The sequence below is a fragment of the Protopterus annectens genome, chromosome 2.part1 (assembly GCF_019279795.1).
Source record: "Protopterus annectens isolate FY-2018-M chromosome 2.part1, PAN1.0, whole genome shotgun sequence".
Lineage (NCBI taxonomy): Eukaryota > Metazoa > Chordata > Ceratodontiformes > Protopteridae > Protopterus > Protopterus annectens.
The window spans coordinates 1,040,525,941-1,040,543,440 of NC_056729.1; positions in this window are offsets into that span (position 1 = coordinate 1,040,525,941).

A 17,500-nucleotide genomic window follows, 5' to 3' on the forward strand; every position below is an offset into this window, starting at 1 on the left:
AATATGTTCTTGTAACACTGATACAAAACACACTGGGTCCATCTACTATACATCTACATACTATACAGTACATTGGACAGTGCAGTGGTGCAATGGCAGCTTTATTGCCTCACAGCAGGAGGTTCTCTGGTTCAATTCTCAGCTGGAGTGCCTTCTGTGTGGAGTCTGCATGTCCTCCCTGCATTTGTGTGGGTTTCCTCCAGGTGCTCCAGTTTCCTCCCACATTACAAGAACATGCATCTGGAGCATTTTTCCCCAGGCCTCAGCTGAAAATTGGCTTCGTTTCAAGTCAGACTTTCCCAGTAAACAAATGTTAAATAAATAAATCTGCCCATAAAACGTGTATTACATTTGCATGTGTGCTTTTTTCCCTCTCTCTCATACTTGACAACTGCATTCGTTTTTGTTCACATATATCTTTGATATTTAAACGCCGTTTATTGATGAATATTGGGATGCCACCTACCTTGCTCTCTACCTCTAAACTTCCAGCAAGATTTTCAAAGTACTAGAAGTAATCCCTTTTATGACATCCAAAGTATAAGAAAGAACTATGGCCATATTACTTTCTTCTTTTTCTATTCCTGTTTAGTCTTTTTTGGCTCCCCATATTTATTAACCATAATGATAATATTCTCCATTGTCTCATTTGAATAACCCTTTGCCCTCAACCTCTTTTTGAGGTCAGTATTAAAACTGTACACTAGTGGCTTTTTGTTCTATACGTCTCCCCAAAATTCAAAAATGTAAATTATTTCCATTAATTTGGAAATAATAGTTAAAATAACTGTTTGTGAACTGGAGTCAGCAATTAGTGTAAGTATTTCCTATATTTTCTCACTGCTAGTTCTTAAGCCACAGTTAAGATGAGGCAGCAGCAGTAAAACTGCCCCAGAAATGGAGGGTCACACTGAATGTTGGGTATCTACCTTTCATAATGCACATTACTAATGATTATTGCATGGCAACAGTTAGAGGTGCTACACATTAGTTAGCAGGGTATCCAGTGAACTCTAAATGCTATTGGATAAATGTAACTCTTGCATAGGGCACTGACAGGTCCTGCTATGGATTCCATGTAAATCAGGTAATGGCCATGTGCATGTACAGCAAGCTAAAGCAAAAAAAAAAAAAAAGAAAAAAGGAAAAACTCTGGTGTGTATTCATGCATACTGGAAATTATCACAAGCCTGTAGCAAAAACTAAAAAAGACACTCTGAATAGGCCTTTTCAATTTTTTGTTTTCAGTCACACGATGTAAATATACCTCTCAAGTCACACACATGATAGTGCATGAGTCAAGTTCCTCTTTTTGGACATAGAAAAGACAGATGCAAGCTGCATCTATAGCCATTCAGGCTAACTGGGATTTATGTCTTTATTTATGCCTTCTGTGTGGAGTTTGCATGTTCTCTCTGTTCTGCTGTGGGTTTCCTCCGTCCTCCTGGTTTCCTCCCACATTCAAAGACATGGATCATGGCATTTCTCCCTCCCTGCTGAAAAAAAGGCTCTGTGGAACCTAGTCGGACTTTCCCGGTCAACAAATGATAAATAAAAAAATAAAAATAAATGTTTTTCTAAATAAGGAACTATTGATAAACAAGTATTAGTCCTGTTAGTCGAGGAAATGAGAGTTCTATGTGTGCGTACATGGAGGACAAGAATTACTGCATTCAGGGCCAGCCTTAGGTGAAATGGGGTCCTAGGCTAATGTATCAATAGCACCCCTTTTTTCCCACCCCAATGTGACTTCTGCTCCTCATCTCCCTTACAGCAGTTTTGGTACTCATGACTTGCTTCCTCTCTGGGCATTTTGAAAATATATACATCTTCCTGAATGTAGCCCTTCTCTCCACTCCCAAGAATTTTACTCAGGTAAAATATAAATCGTGGTGAGGGCATAAATACACCTAGATGCACCACTTATGAACCAAAAGGCTATGAGTAATTATACACTGAGAAGCATCTACACATAGTCTTTGTGGATGTATTAATGTCATACATGGTATAAGCATCAGATATTAATTCCATTGCCTTTAGCATAAGAATAAAATCTAACAGACATAAATTAATTACCCTTCTTAGGCTATACCAATAGATGATATAATAAAATAAATAATATACTTATAAAATAGACTGATATTGTTCTGAGTGACCCAATAAATTTTCTCAGGTTATTATCGAGTTATATAATATTAGTAAATTTTGCATTCATGAACACTGCATGACAATGCATAAATATACATATAAATTGCTATAAAAAACTGTAGTTGATCACAAAATTAAGGATATAGAACACTTACCTTTCAGACCTTACAAGTCTACATTAAAGAAAAGACAGAAACTACTTACCTTAACAAATCTTCCAGATCTAACTATGGAGTCAACTTGATCTCAGAGGATAAAAACATAAAGTATTAACTAACTGAATCAAAACACGGAAAGGGAAAATTGACAATGCTATATGTTATCAATAAATAATGGAATGATTACCCAGACATAGGATATAGCAAATGCACTTGCAGAAAAAAAAATTCTGTTAGCTTCACAATATGCAGGCATAGGCCAGAGTTCTACAGTGATAATGGGAGACACCCCCTGTATAAAAACATATATGCCTCAAATAAAATTAAAAACTAAAGTTCCATAAGCCCTGACAACATAACGTAAGGTTTCCTGTGGAAAAGTAGCCTATAGCAGAGTACCATAGCTTATCCAGCCTGGAATGAGGAAGGATAAGTGTCCAGAAACTCCTGGAAATGGTCCTAATAAAGCTTGCTCTGGACCTGAAAAAAATCCAGTTTGTAGTGCTTTGTAAAAATATGAATAGAGGATGAAGATCCTGCCTGTGGAATACTTCTAGAGCCCATCCCTTTCCAGAATGCCATCATAGAAACTAAGGCCCTTCTGTAATGTACCTTAGCACTGCCTGGAGGGCAACAAAGCACAATAATGGAGGACAACCCCGTGGAAATAGTCTGTCTAGATGTGGGTGAAACATTCATAGCCTCAGAATAGAAAATAAATAGCTGGTTAGCTTTCCTTCTGTCAAAACAGTATCCATGTTGCCTCTGCACATCCAGAGTATGAATATATTCTCCCTTGTTTTTGAGTCTGCATAGAAAACAGGAAGACTGACAGCCTGATTCAATGTAAACTCTGAAACAACTTTGGGCATGAAAGAGGAATTTGTACTTAGACTGACCCTGTCTTTCTGAAAACCAGATAGGGTTCTCCCTCCATGAAAGCTTGCAGCTCAGACACTCTTCTTGCAGATGTCAGAGCAACGAGAAGAACTATTTTCCACTTGATAAACCTCAAGTCAGCCAGACAGGCACGTTGGAAAGGTGACATAGTCAATGTCTCTAGCACAAAAGTGAGATCCCAAAGACTAGGTCTTGGAACCTGTCTAAAGGAGGTCTCAGATGTATAACATCTTTTAGAAACTGTTTCACTGTTAACAGAGAGGAAAGAGAAGGGAATCAATGGGCAGACATGCCGAAATGGTCCCCAAAAGAATCTTTACATAAGAAGAATAAGAGAGGCCAGAAGCAGTAGCTCACACAAATACTTGAGCACCAGTGGTACAAAAATCCCTGATGGTTCCCTGGTCATTGGCTAGGCACTAACTAGAAAATCTCTTCCACTTGCCGATGTAGGATTTTCCGTAGCGGACTTTCTTATCTTCTTCAGTACCTGCTGCATGTCCTCATGAAAGGTGTGCCTAAAATGCATCCATATTGAATCATCCAGGCAGTTAGTTGAAGTTGTTTGATGTTGGGATATATCAAACTACTCCTGTCTTGGATGATTAGTTCCAGTCTGTGAGGAAGCTTGTGATAAGTTCCCCGTGGCCAATTCCATAAGAAGGGAGAATTGATATTGCCTGGGTCAGAAGAGTTTAACTACGATGATTTTTGAGAGCCTTTTTGAATCTTCAGAATCACTATAGAAATTATATGAAAGGGTGGAAATGCATATAGGAACATCGCAGAACATGGGAATGATAGAGCATCTGCTCTCCAGGTCGGCTTGTGAGGAGTCCCAAAATAGAATTTGCTTACTTGTCTGTTTTGAAAGGAAAAAAATATATAAGTTTGGTTTCATCCCTTACCAGTAATTAAAGAGATCATAAAACAGAATTGGTGAATTTTGGCTAGAGACCCAATTGTAGAAAACATTGTAAGAGAGTATGAAATTATTATTAACAAAAAGTGTTATAATGCGGCAAACATATTAGAGAAATGTAAGGTTGTAGGTAGTCATGAAACTAGAGTTAAGGGAACTTATTTGTGCAATGCATGTGACAATGTAAACCATTTTCCAACAATCTTTTTTCTGTGTAAACAATGGTAAAGCTGTGCTGCTCCAAAGTATTATAATTGTAGTACAACTTTTCTGGTGTATGTTGCTGAGTTTCTAACATGTTAAGCATTTTATGTAGGCATGACTACTAGAAGACCTGGTTCAAGTATCTAAGAGCATTACCATGCCGTTAAGAAGAATGACACAAACGCATGGTATAGATACACCACAAAATGTACTGCTTTTAACTTTATTTATTTTTTTATATTTTAGTTCTTGTTGAGTTTGACATCAGGGATGGTGATGCTAAGAACCTGATGAACAACAATGAATGTGAGTGGCAGTAAGACTGAATGCCACAAACATGTCTAGTTTAAATGATCACATTAATTTTAAATTTGTAAAAAAACAAGCTGTAAGCTATTAGATGCAATTTATCTTACACCAACATCTGTTCTTTCAATTGTTTGACCTTTGATAATGTCGCATTCCGTTTACTGATGTAGCATGGGCAAAACTCAAGAGTCTGAAGAAGAACATTAAATAATATAGACAAAAGCATGTACTCTTGTTTTTATTATTTATTTATTTATTTATTTTTTATTTTATTTCTATTAAAAGTATCACTTGGTGTTCCAAGCTTTTTTTTTTATAATTTTATTTTATTTTGTTTGAACTGTACCTTGTTTGGCATATTTTTGTTTGTTTTATATTTGTTTCACTGTTTTATATTACTACTTGATTTCCATTTTGATAGTCTGTTTGAATTCATGTTGTTGTTGTTAATCACTTCAAAAATAGCAATAGCAGTATAATAAACTTGAATTTATGTTTGATTTTTAATGATAACATTCGGTAACTATAGGGCACATGTCCATAATACTCAGGGCAGTGATCTGGAGTGATTTTTCTGAAATGCCCTAGACCAACAAAATAAGTACTCTCCCACATAGTGATGAGAAAGGGGAGAGATCTGGAGAATCCCTATATCAAATTAATCTGGAGCTTTCACCATTGCTGGGGGAGAGCACATGTCTAATTAACATTACAGACTCCACAAATACATATTAAAACTACTACAGACACTAGCAAGTACTGTTACAAAACTTATAATTTGTGGTGATATACACCCTAACCCAGGTCCAAATAACAACACCTATTATTCCCAAACACATAATATATTTAATCTTCTATATAAAGGCGCAAATTTGCTGCTATTAAATCTTAATCTTAGAAGTGTTGTTAATAAGATCCAAGAACTACATGCTACTATCTCCCTTTACTCCCCAGATGTTGTTATATTAACAGAGACCTGGTTGAAGCCACACATTTCAGATAATGAAATTATTCCACCCAGTTACAACATTCTTTGAGTTGACAGAAAGGATAAAAGAGGAGGAAGTGTAGCCATACTATTCAAGAACAATCAGATATTGCTACAAATTAATCTTACAATTACACCCCTCATGAATATTGATGTTTTACCAACTTGGCTACAAGTTAACCATAGCAAGTACATAACCGTAGTAGCCATATATGTCCCACCAGGCAACAATATCTTTACAATTGAATACTTTCTCCAGTCTATATCACAATCCATAACTCAAGAAACTAGCATTATGGGAGATTTAACTGTAGATTGAACAACATGTAACTCACATAACCCCAGTAATCATATCAATCTCTATAGCTTTACACAACTTATCCAAACACCTACTAGGACTGATAAAAAATCTAACAATCAATACTCGATTGGGCATTGACTAACAAACCTCACTTCTATCAACATTCTGGCAGTTTATCTGACAGTCTTAGTGACCATATGCCTACCTGTCTATTAAGGTAACATATTAATCCTTTAAAATATATCACTTTTTGCCAAATCCAAAATAAAATAATTCATCTCTTAGCACTTAATAGGCAAACTAAAAAAATGTAACTGATTCCCACTTAAGAATCTGCCCTTAGACAACGCAGTGGAATATTTTAATAACACCCTCCTCAACATTTTGAACAGCTTAGCCCCTTCTAGAACAATTTGAACAAAGGCTAAATATACACCATGGTTAACTAAAGAAACTAGAAATCTCCTTAAGTTAAGAGATAAGACCTGGTTAGTATGGCACACTTCTAAAACTCAAAATAATCGAACAGCATTTCAGCAAATTAAAAATAAGGCAAAACGTCAAATCACTTTTGACAAAAAGAACTAATACACTAACTTACAACAGAAACACCAGCAAAATCCTAAAAAATTTTGCAGCGCAATCAAAGCTATCCTTCATCTTGGACAAAACTCTCCCCCATCCCCCAATATATCAAACTACACTGGAACCATTGCAGACAAATTTAATAAATACTTTACAGAAAGTATTTTATCTCTAACTAAAAATAATAACCTTGACCCAATATCATGTCCAAAACTTTCCGATAAGAAAGATTACTCTTTCTCTTTCTAGCCCATCTCTACTGCTACCATATACAAACTATTAAAGAAACTTAATCCTACCACATTAGCTTCCGATAACCTGCCAACTGAATACTTAAAATTAGCAGCAGAAGCTATTTCCTATCCAGTTTCAATCTTTATAAATAGATCTATTGTAGAACAATATGTCCCATCAACATGAAAAACTGCTTACATAATCCCCATACACAAGGGGGGCATCTCTACAGAACTTTCAAATTACAGACCCATTGCCATTTTGTCCCCACTATCAAAAATCCTTGAAAGATGCATTCACTCTTAACTTATCCTATACTTTAGCACCAATAACCTTCTAACCAACTCACAACATGGGTTTAGACCCTTTCACAGTACAATAATTTCTCTTCTAAGTTTTACTAACAACATTAATCAACTTAGAAATGAAGTCAAAATAGTTTCAGCTGTCTTCCTTGATATGTCCAAGGCCTTTGATAGTTTCTCATCACAAATTACTAACTGTTCTTTCCAAATTAAACCTCAGCCTTTCTGCTCTCATATGGTTTCATAGTTATCTAGAAGGTCACCAACAAGCAGTAAAATGGCAGCATGGCCTCTCTCCACTTCTTCCCATTACATTAGGGGTCCCACAGGGATCAATCCTTGGCCCTTTACTTTTCAGTATTTTTACAAATGACCTTAGTACTGCTACTTCACTAGCTTCCATTATCCAGTATGCAGATGACACAACATTTATATGTGCTGCACCTACACTTCAACACCTCCAAGATATAACCCAGAAGTCCTTCTCTGATATTGAATTATTGCTATCTAAATCTCAGCTAATACTTAACCCCCCAAAAAAAAACTTATGATCATCCATCCTACTAGACTCTCATACATCTCTACCACCTTCTATATTACTTCTGGCAATAATACAAAAATCATCCCTGAATCTCAAGCAAAATTACTTGGCATTGTAGTTGATAATAACCTATGGTTTGATCTACATATATCCCAAACAATAAAGAAAGTTCTTATAAAACTGGGTATCTTATATAGGAACAAAAAATTCCTAACTGATACTTCCAGGATAGGTATTTCTAGAACCCATCTCCTGTCAGCCTTGCTGTATGCCTCCCCTATTCTTGTTAATCTAAAAAAGGCAGATCTAAGGAAACTTTATATATGCTATAACAATATAGCAAAACTTCTCACTGGCTGTCCACATAATGAGCTCCACTGTTACTCCTTAAAAAAAATATCTTGGCTAGAACTGCCACAGCTATTATCATACAATCAACCAATCATGGCACACAAACTATTATATCAGACTGAAACAATTCCAGCTCTGTTAAACATATTAAAACCTTATGTTACCAACGGTAATCTTAGATCTGAAAATAAATCACTACTTCAAGTGAGCAAATCAACCAATACTCCTGGTGATTCGTTATATTCTCACAATGTAGCAAAAGTTTGGAATTCTCTTCCTCTTACTATAAGAACTACTATCAATGCTCATCAGTTTAAAAATTCCCTTAAAGGTTTCCTTAATGACTCTTGGCTTTGTTCAGGTACTAGTCCAGGCTAAGTGGCTGTAGAATTGCTTTCTCTTACTATTCTAGCTCTGTCCAACTAATTGCTACATTCAAACTTTCTTAAGTTTGTTATATTTAACTGAATTGTTACTTTAGAGAACCCGTACTTACTGTATCTCTCAATTGTACAGCATATCTCTTAATGTGTCTTTTGTAATACGTATATTGTCTGAAAAATGTTATTGATTATACTGTAAAATTTCTGTAATAGTATGCATTTGTACGTTTAAAATGCACGTGGAGCTTTCCTCCGCAGGCCTCCACTGAAAATGGGTTTTGCACCCATCAGACTTTCCCGGTTACCAAATGTAAATAAATAATAAATAAATAAATAACATTAGCCCCTCCCCAGGACTGCTGCACTCGCTTACATCTTCAGTAGTGAGACCATAGTGCATGTTATAGCCAGTGCAGGACAAAGTAGCAGCAAGACAGCAGTTTTTGAATTGGGAAAGCTTATCACAATGTGAAAACCTACCAAGTTAAGGCTTCTGCATTACAATAAGCTTTTCCAAATCCATAAGATGGAGTTTTAAAAATTCTAGGTTAGGATGAAAAGCAAACATAAAAGCAAACATTCTTCTTCTTCTTCTTTTTTGCAAGGTCAACTGGGTTAATTGCTTCTGAGATAGAATGTGAAACAAAATCTCTCTCTCATTCTATTAAAGCATGACTTGCACCGTTGAACTGGAAATTGAAAATTTACTCCTGGTCTGGCACATATGTCTCTGATGGACAGAGGCAGTCAGTAAATCATGTTTTAATCAGCAATCACCCCCATATAAACATCTAAAATATATAACTTGTAGGATACATTTGGATTGCATGGCTATGCTTATAAAGGAAAACAGAGGATAAAGTGCTCGAATAAAACCAGTAAACTCAATAAAAGAGCACTTGGAAGGACAATATCGCACATACTGTACAAAGTTTATTAAGTCCTCAAAATAATAAAAGACCACAAAATAAAAAAATATTATCAAACCACAAACGCTTTCTTTATGTTCACTGAATCTACCTTCACTGATTCAGTGAACGTAAAGAAAGCATTGATAGTTTTCTAATATTTTTTATTTTGTGGCCTCTTATTATTTCGTGTCCTCTTATTATTTCGTTTGAGGACTTAAACTTTGTACAGTACGTGGGATATTGTCCTTCTGAGTGCTCTTTTATTGGGTATGCTTATAAAGGTCCTAGTGGTTGTTAGTCTGGTACACACCTATGAACCTATAAGACAATTGTTTTGTATTTAAGGCCAAAAATATATATAAAATCTTCCTTCATGGAGATGCCAGAAAAGACCGTTGTGTGAATATTTCTGATTTTTAATGCAAAGTTTGCTGTCTTCAGTGCTATTGTACTTTTTAATGCCTATTTTATTGCAGTGTGATTTTCATTTGAAGATTTTTTTTATTGTTTTTTAAAAGTCTGAGGTTAATACAAAAAGTGAACCATGTGTTGCGTTAAGATCAAATAGATTAGCTGCTTTTGAGTTCTAGGATGGAATAAGAATAGGCTCTTTTTAGACAAGGAAAATAGATTAATATTTTCTTCACAGAGCTGCCAGAAAAGGCTGCTGTGTATTTCTAAGTTTTCATTAGGCAGTTAGTACACTTAAATCATATTGTTCCATTGTTATTGTTTGTGATGTCATTTTAAGTTGAAAATTGTTTTAAATGTTCTAAGTTAAGGGAGAAAGCAAGGAAATGAATTGCTTTTGAAATGATGGATGATGCCGGCTACAAAACTTTTTTATTTAAGATCAGGAAATCAGGTCAAGGTTTTCTTCAGATAGCTTTTAGAAAAGACTGCTGCATAAGTACTTTGATTTTTTTAGTTACATGGTTTTCTTCTCTCTCTCTTTTTTTAATGAAGCCTTATTCTAATTTAAAGGCTTTATTCATAAGCAAACCTTTTGTTTCTTTTTTGTGAGGTAGAAAGGATTAACTACTTCTGAACTGTGGAGCAGCTGAAAATGCAGCTTTATATTTAAAGTTGACCCAAACAGGTCAGTTTTCCTCCAGAGAACTGCCATAAAGGATGAAGGTATTTCTGATTTTCTCCACATCACCCACCTTGTCCATTCTGTGTTCATTAGCTCAGTGACACTCAATTTGCTTACCCCTTTCTAAATTTAACTTCAACTCAGATTTATCTCATTTGGTCCTACTAATAGTAACTATAAGATAATATTATAAAGGACCTTGTTACATCTGTATATAAGTATACACATCATGAAGACACAAAGGTGGCACCAGCACAGACACCACAAACTTTTGACCCATAGCTACTCTTTCATCCCCCTCTAAAATACTGGAAAAATGCATCCATGCCCAACTCCTCAACCACCTGCTTGAAAATCAAATTCTGTCACCCACTCAGCATTGTTTCAGACCAGGGCACAGCACCACTACAGGCCTCATCTCCTTCCTTGATACAATTAACCGGGCATGGGATTCTGGTAAAATAATTGCTTCTCTTTTCCCCAACCTCTCCAAAGCTTTCGATACCATTTCCCACACTATCCTCCTCTCTAAACTATCTACCCTCCACATTTCCCCACCTACCCTACAATGGTTCAATAGCTATCTCTCCAATAGGCAGCAATCCACCAAATGGCAACAGTCTTACTCTCCATTCCTCAATACTTCCACAGGGGTACCCCAAGGCTCCATACTTGGTCCTGTCTTATTTAGCATCTTTATCAACAACTTTCACACCACTCTCCCACAATGCTCAGTAATCCAGTATGCTGATGACTCCACAATAATATGCACTGCAAATTCCAGCAATGAACTCCAGCAGATCACCCAGAATGCCCTCACTTCTACTGAATCTTGGATGCTTAACAATCATCTTGCCCTAAATCCAAAATAAATAAACTAGTAATTTTTACCCCTAAGAAAACCACTCCCATAGATAAAAAATTCTTCAGTATACAAGCTCAAGACAATACCACTATAGAAGTTGTCCCACACACTAAATTACTAGGCATTATTACAGATGAAAACTTAAACTTTGACCTACACATAAACAGTAACATAAAAAAGCACACCAAAAGCTCGGCATGCTGTACAGGCACCAACACTTTCTTAGCCTCTCTACTAGACAAACCCTTGCAACTAGATTTTTATTACCCTCTCTCCTTTATGGTGCCTCTCTCCTCACTAATATCCAAAATTCTACAAAATCCAAACTTGATATGTGTTACAACAGAATAGCCAAATTTGCTACCAAGGCCAAATTCTCATCCCACCACTGTAACTCACTGAAACGATTAGGCTGGTTGGACCTTCCCCACCATCTCTCATTCACCCAACTAACTACAGCACACAAAATAATCTACAGACTCACAGACTATCCTGCTCTCTCAACTCTACTTGCCAAATACCAACCCAGCAGGCAAGTAAGATCTGAAAATCATCTACTTCTAAAAGTAGAAAAGCCCACCTTACTGGCTGGTCAACTGCTCTACTCCTTCACAGTCGCCAAACTATGAAACTCGCTTCTTCCTTCTATAACAAACACAGGCAGCACCACCGCCTTCAAACAAACACTGAAAAATCATCTCAACTCTTCCTGGCTATGTACCTGCTCTATAACCTAACCTCTTTCTTCTACTTATATTATAACTAAAGTCCTATGCTTTTTACTACTAGTGACTGATGATACTTTCTCCATATTTATTTATTTTTTCTTTCATCACTTGTTGATACTGGCACAATAATGCTGATTAATTTATCTCTGTTTTTACCACTCTGAATTCATCTGGCAACCAACTAAATTCCTGCTTTTATATATATATATATATATATATATATATATATATATATATATATATATATATATATATATATATATATATTCTGTATATGTTACTGTAATCAAACCAACTAAATTACTGACTCATGTATTTATTACTGTAACCACTATGTATAACACAGTTTCTACTTCTGTACCAGTTGTTTAATTTTTTTTTTTTGCATCTATGTTCTTGTTGGAGCTTTTCTCCCCAGGCCTCCACCAAAAATGGGCTCTTTTAGGCCCAGTGGACTTTCCTGGTAAACAAATGCAATAAATAAATAAAAAAATAAATAAAGACAGTGACGATAATTGACTTTACACATGATGTTCACCAGTCAAGAATTTACTGAATTGGCGAAGGCATAACATTGTATGATAAAAAAGGTAACTGATTGCTTTCTGTGTGGAAATCTATATGACATTCCTTTTTGTATGCAAAACACTATATTATGTGCATCATGTGATACAAACACATATTAAAACATTTCATTTTTATGCAGTCATAATTCATATGTTATTTACAATTGTCAGTTTGAACTATTTTAATTACTCATCCATAACTACAGTATTTTATAGGAAGTTGTACAGGACCACTGGTGCAGTCTTTTTCTGGAACTTAATATCTGACCATACACATTAAAATCAGTCAGGTCATGACAACAAGAATCTTCATGTTGAACTGACTTGCACACAGGAATTTGTACAGTCTGAAAATCCATTAATATTTCTTACAGCTCCAACCTTAGGCAAAAATCTCTTGTATTTTGCCTCCCAGAGATTTACATATGAACCAGGGCTTAACTGTCTAAACAAATGTTTCCTATTTCTTCTGTATGCCTACATATTAGCATCTTGTCTAAGATGAAATCTGAGACTACCTGCAATACCTGGCACATTGCCTTTCCATAAAAGACCAACATTTTGTAACATTTGTGCTATCTTTATCCTTCCCTTCCCTTAAGATAGTAGTAGACCTTCTGTTTATGGTGGTATTCCTGCAATAATTCTATTGCACTTTGCAGATACTTTGCAGATACTTTGCAGATACTAAGATTTAGTATGGATCTTAAGACAGATATAATGTGGCAGCTGTGGGAATTTTACCATACTTGCAATCCATGTGACATGTGCAGGTAGCATAGTCAGTGCTTGGAGTGCCCAGTATTCCATTGTACTATGTCATGCTGTCTGTACACATATGACATAGTGTAATATCACCTACACAACAGGACAGTGGCTTACCTTAACTGTGCTCTTTGTGTCATGTCAGAGTTAAGGACTTCTGCAGCAGCACTGCAGCCTATCTCGCCTAACCTCTGTTAGGTTGAAGCCCATGAAACCTGTCAGTCCCCTGCATACCTCTCAGCTGTATAGATTTTCACAGAATGTCCATATTTGTGGCTCACATTTTGGCCAGTTCCTCATAAAATTTGAATATTTTTGGGCAAATCTTTGAAGACTGAAGCCACTACATAATTACCATAATTTGACTTTCAGACTGCATATCCCTTAGAAAATGCATACTAATACACTGCCTTTTGTTAGAGCAACTTTATAAGTTTATAATAGTTGTTCTACAACTCCAAAATGACAACAAACCAGAAAAAGAACGTGAGCCAAATGAACTATCCACCAGAATGCTGAAATAATTGGAAATCCACTTCACAACACGTAAATACGATCAACCACTGAGAAATTTATATTAAGCAACAGAATGATCCTGCTTTTCGTCAGCGACACTTCGCCAACTTCATCAGAAGTTAGAATTTAAAATAACGCGCCACTTCCTTAAGAGATTTAAATGCAAAAACATGATGTCAACACTGAAACTTTACATAACATAAACATTTAAAATCACCTTATAAATTAACTTTTGACATTGCCCCTATTATGCTTTCACTAAAATGTCTTAAAAATTGTAAAAATAATAATATTTAAATTAAACAAAAAGTTAACTGACCAACATTTGTCTAAAAAGGCATTTTAAACAAGCATTTTGAACATTATAAATAGCTAACACAGTGCAAATATATGCTCATCCAACCATAATGATACCAAAAACTCTGAAGAAAAACTCTAAAAATATTCTGAAAAATATAAATGTATATATATATGTCTATCCTCCTTACTCATAGACCATCAACAAGCACTGTCTAAAGGCTAACCTTAAGAAATAAAAATCAATCCAAGCTGACCCACTCACTTAAGTACATAACTGATCAATACCATCAAAATTAACTAAAAAATACTAATAATAAATAATACATGATAATTGTAAATTATTATTATGGAGGGTTACGATTCACACTGCCTGGTAACATCTACCTTTTTAAACTCCTCAATTTCAGCATGCTAGCAATGGACAACATACTGTTTAAACCTGGAAAATGGTAGGTATCCAGTTGTAACTGCCATACCAATTCCTTGAGTTCAAGCAACAATGATTCAGCCCCCCCCCCCCTATTGTTTGAAACCAACTGGTCAATAACTGTAAAGTTAAATTCATGCTCTGGACATTCATTAATGTGTTTGGCCAGGGCATTGTCCAATTTTCCCCTCCTGATGGCATACAAGTGTTCATAAAGGTGCTCCTGCAATCTCCGGTCTGTTTTCCCTATATAAAAAAGTACACCACATGGGAACTTTGGCAGTTGAATCTCCCCCTGATGTAAAACTTAAAGTCTCTACTCATAAAGAAGGTACCCACTTGTATATACCGGCAGTATTTACACATACTGCATTTGAACATCCCTGATCTAGCATTGAACGCCTGGGTGCTCATTTCTAACATCTTCTTAAGATTCAAGCCTCTCCTGAAAACAACTTTAGGTAATTGGCCAAACTGGGAAGAGATCTGGTTATTTGACACAAGAAAGCTCCAATTCTTCTTAATGATGGACACAATTTCACCCGCATCGACATTATAAGAAGTGATGAAACTACAGAAAAAAAGGCTATCAACCTGGGCTTTGGGATAAGCCAGGCATAATTCAGAATTGTTATTCCTTAATATAAGGAGATAAAACCCATTTTCTCTCTTCAAATGAACCTTGTTGCACAATTCCGCCAACAAACCACGTGGGTAACCCCTATTCAGGAAAAGATCCTGAATGAAAAGTCATTCATCCAAAAAATCACCGTCTCTTGATACCATCCTGGCCACTCTCACCAACTGGCCCTTCACTATTGATCTCTTCTGGTGAAGTGGATGGTTACTGTTAAAATGCAAATAAGAATTGGAGAATGTGGTTTTTCGGTGGATTTTAGCTAGGTAGCAACCCTGGGGTATATTCTTATACAAATCCACATCCAGGTAAGCTATCGTCTCTTCAGAGGAATTCGAGGTAAATTTGAGGAATTCAGTAGAACTATTAAAGCTTGTAACTAAAAACTCTGCCAATTCATCATTGCCCTTCAAGATGATAAAAATGTCGTCCAGAAATCGGGTATATAAGAGAGCTTTTTCCTGGATTATAGAATTAGAGAAGACAAACTCTTTCTCACAAAAAGCCATCACCAAATTGGCGACACTGGCCCTGCAAGGGGACCCCGTAGGCACTCCAACCAATTGTTGATACCATCAGTTGTTAAAGGAGAAGAAATTACATGAAAAACGATATCCAACAATTCTTTAATCATCAAAATTTCATTAGCTGGAGCTTGCTTGGACAGCATTATTGCTTGAATCCATTCCACCGCCATGTCATGTGGAATAGAAGAGTATAAATCTACCACATCGATGGTTAGAAAAAGACTTTCAACACTGAATGGAATTTGAACCACCCTAGCCAAAAATGACCAGGAATCCTTACATATGTGTGCCTTACTGGATACATACTTCTTCAATACTGTATCAACAACTTTTGCCACTGCATATGTGATACTTCCCCTTGTGCTAACCAGTTGGCGCATAGGGGGGTTTTGGATACATTTATGAATCTTCGAATTCCCAAAGAGAACTGGTATTCTAGGGTTCGGGATAGAAATGTAATTGAAAACCTCCACATCAATAACCCCATTAATAAACAAGTCCTCAAAATAAGACTTCACTCGAGCTATGTTGACATTCAACTCATTTCTTGAGACTTCTTTATAAGCCTTGGATTCCAAAATGGATACCATTCGATTGATGTAATCATCTCCCTCCATAACCACCAGGCCACCACCTTTGTCTGGTTGCATAACCCGAACTGAGGAATTCCGTAATAAGTCCAAAAGGTCTTTTTCCTCCCTGATGATATTGAAAAGCACTGGTCGGTTGGAATGGAGTAAAAAATGAATGTCTAAGTCACATAGCTGCTCAAAAAGTCTTAAGGACGGATGCAAAGGTGGATTAAAAGTACTAGAGAAGTGGAACGGATTATTCAAGATCCTCTGTTCCCCAATTAATAACTGTAAATTGAGTTTTCTCACAAAGAGTTTTAAATCAATGATGGTGTTGGCCAAATGTGCCCTCCGTGAAGGCACAAAGGATAGCCTCTTAGCCAAGAGGTCCACTAAAGGTTGGGAGAAAGAAAAACTTGAATAATTGAAAATTTTAAAATCCTTTCCTGTGTTAAAAACTATCTCCATCGGGGTATAACTGATGGTTGAGAAACTGTTCTCAAACCCATTCAGTTCCTCCTGTTCCTGGTTCTGTACCTGTTCTTCCTGCCCAGTGATTGTTGGGTTGGAGAGGCTGGGTTCCGATAATTTAAACTCCCTGTATCTATAGAGAGATTAGTAGGTGTACCCTGTGGACCTGCCCGATCACTCAAACTTGACTGATTCTGTGCAGCCGGGTTCCCATGGGTTCCACCATCTTGATCTTGATGGGACAAATTGGATCTAGGCTGGTTAGTATCCATCCAATCTCCCCCAGCCATACCTGGTGTCCTTAAGTAATTACCTTGGGATTTGGGGTTTTTTTGGATAAGCCACCCCTTCCTTGTATGCTTTTATGTCCCTCTGCAGCTTCTTAACTTTGTTGGCTGTGATCTTATTTATCTGTTGGTCAATGCTTGTAAAACTTCTGTCGTAATCATACCTGTACCTCGAAAAATTGGAATCATTCCTGATCCCATCATCCAACTTAGATAATTCCTCTGTTAATGAATTAGCTGCTTCCTGATAGTGCTTGCTGATTAAACTCAGAAGTTCAGCCCCATGTTTGTCAAAAAGAGAGATCAAGTCCTTATGGAAAGATGAGCCTTCTTCTAACCCATTCGGGTACTGCCACGAGCGATGGCCCTTAGGTACAATGTTGGAGCGTTGGCATTCTCTAAAATATGAGACCTCCAACTGCAATTTTCTTAACTTAATAAGTTTCATATCAAATAAATTCAATCTCTGGGGGAGATCGATGCCCTCTGAAGACTGAAGCCAC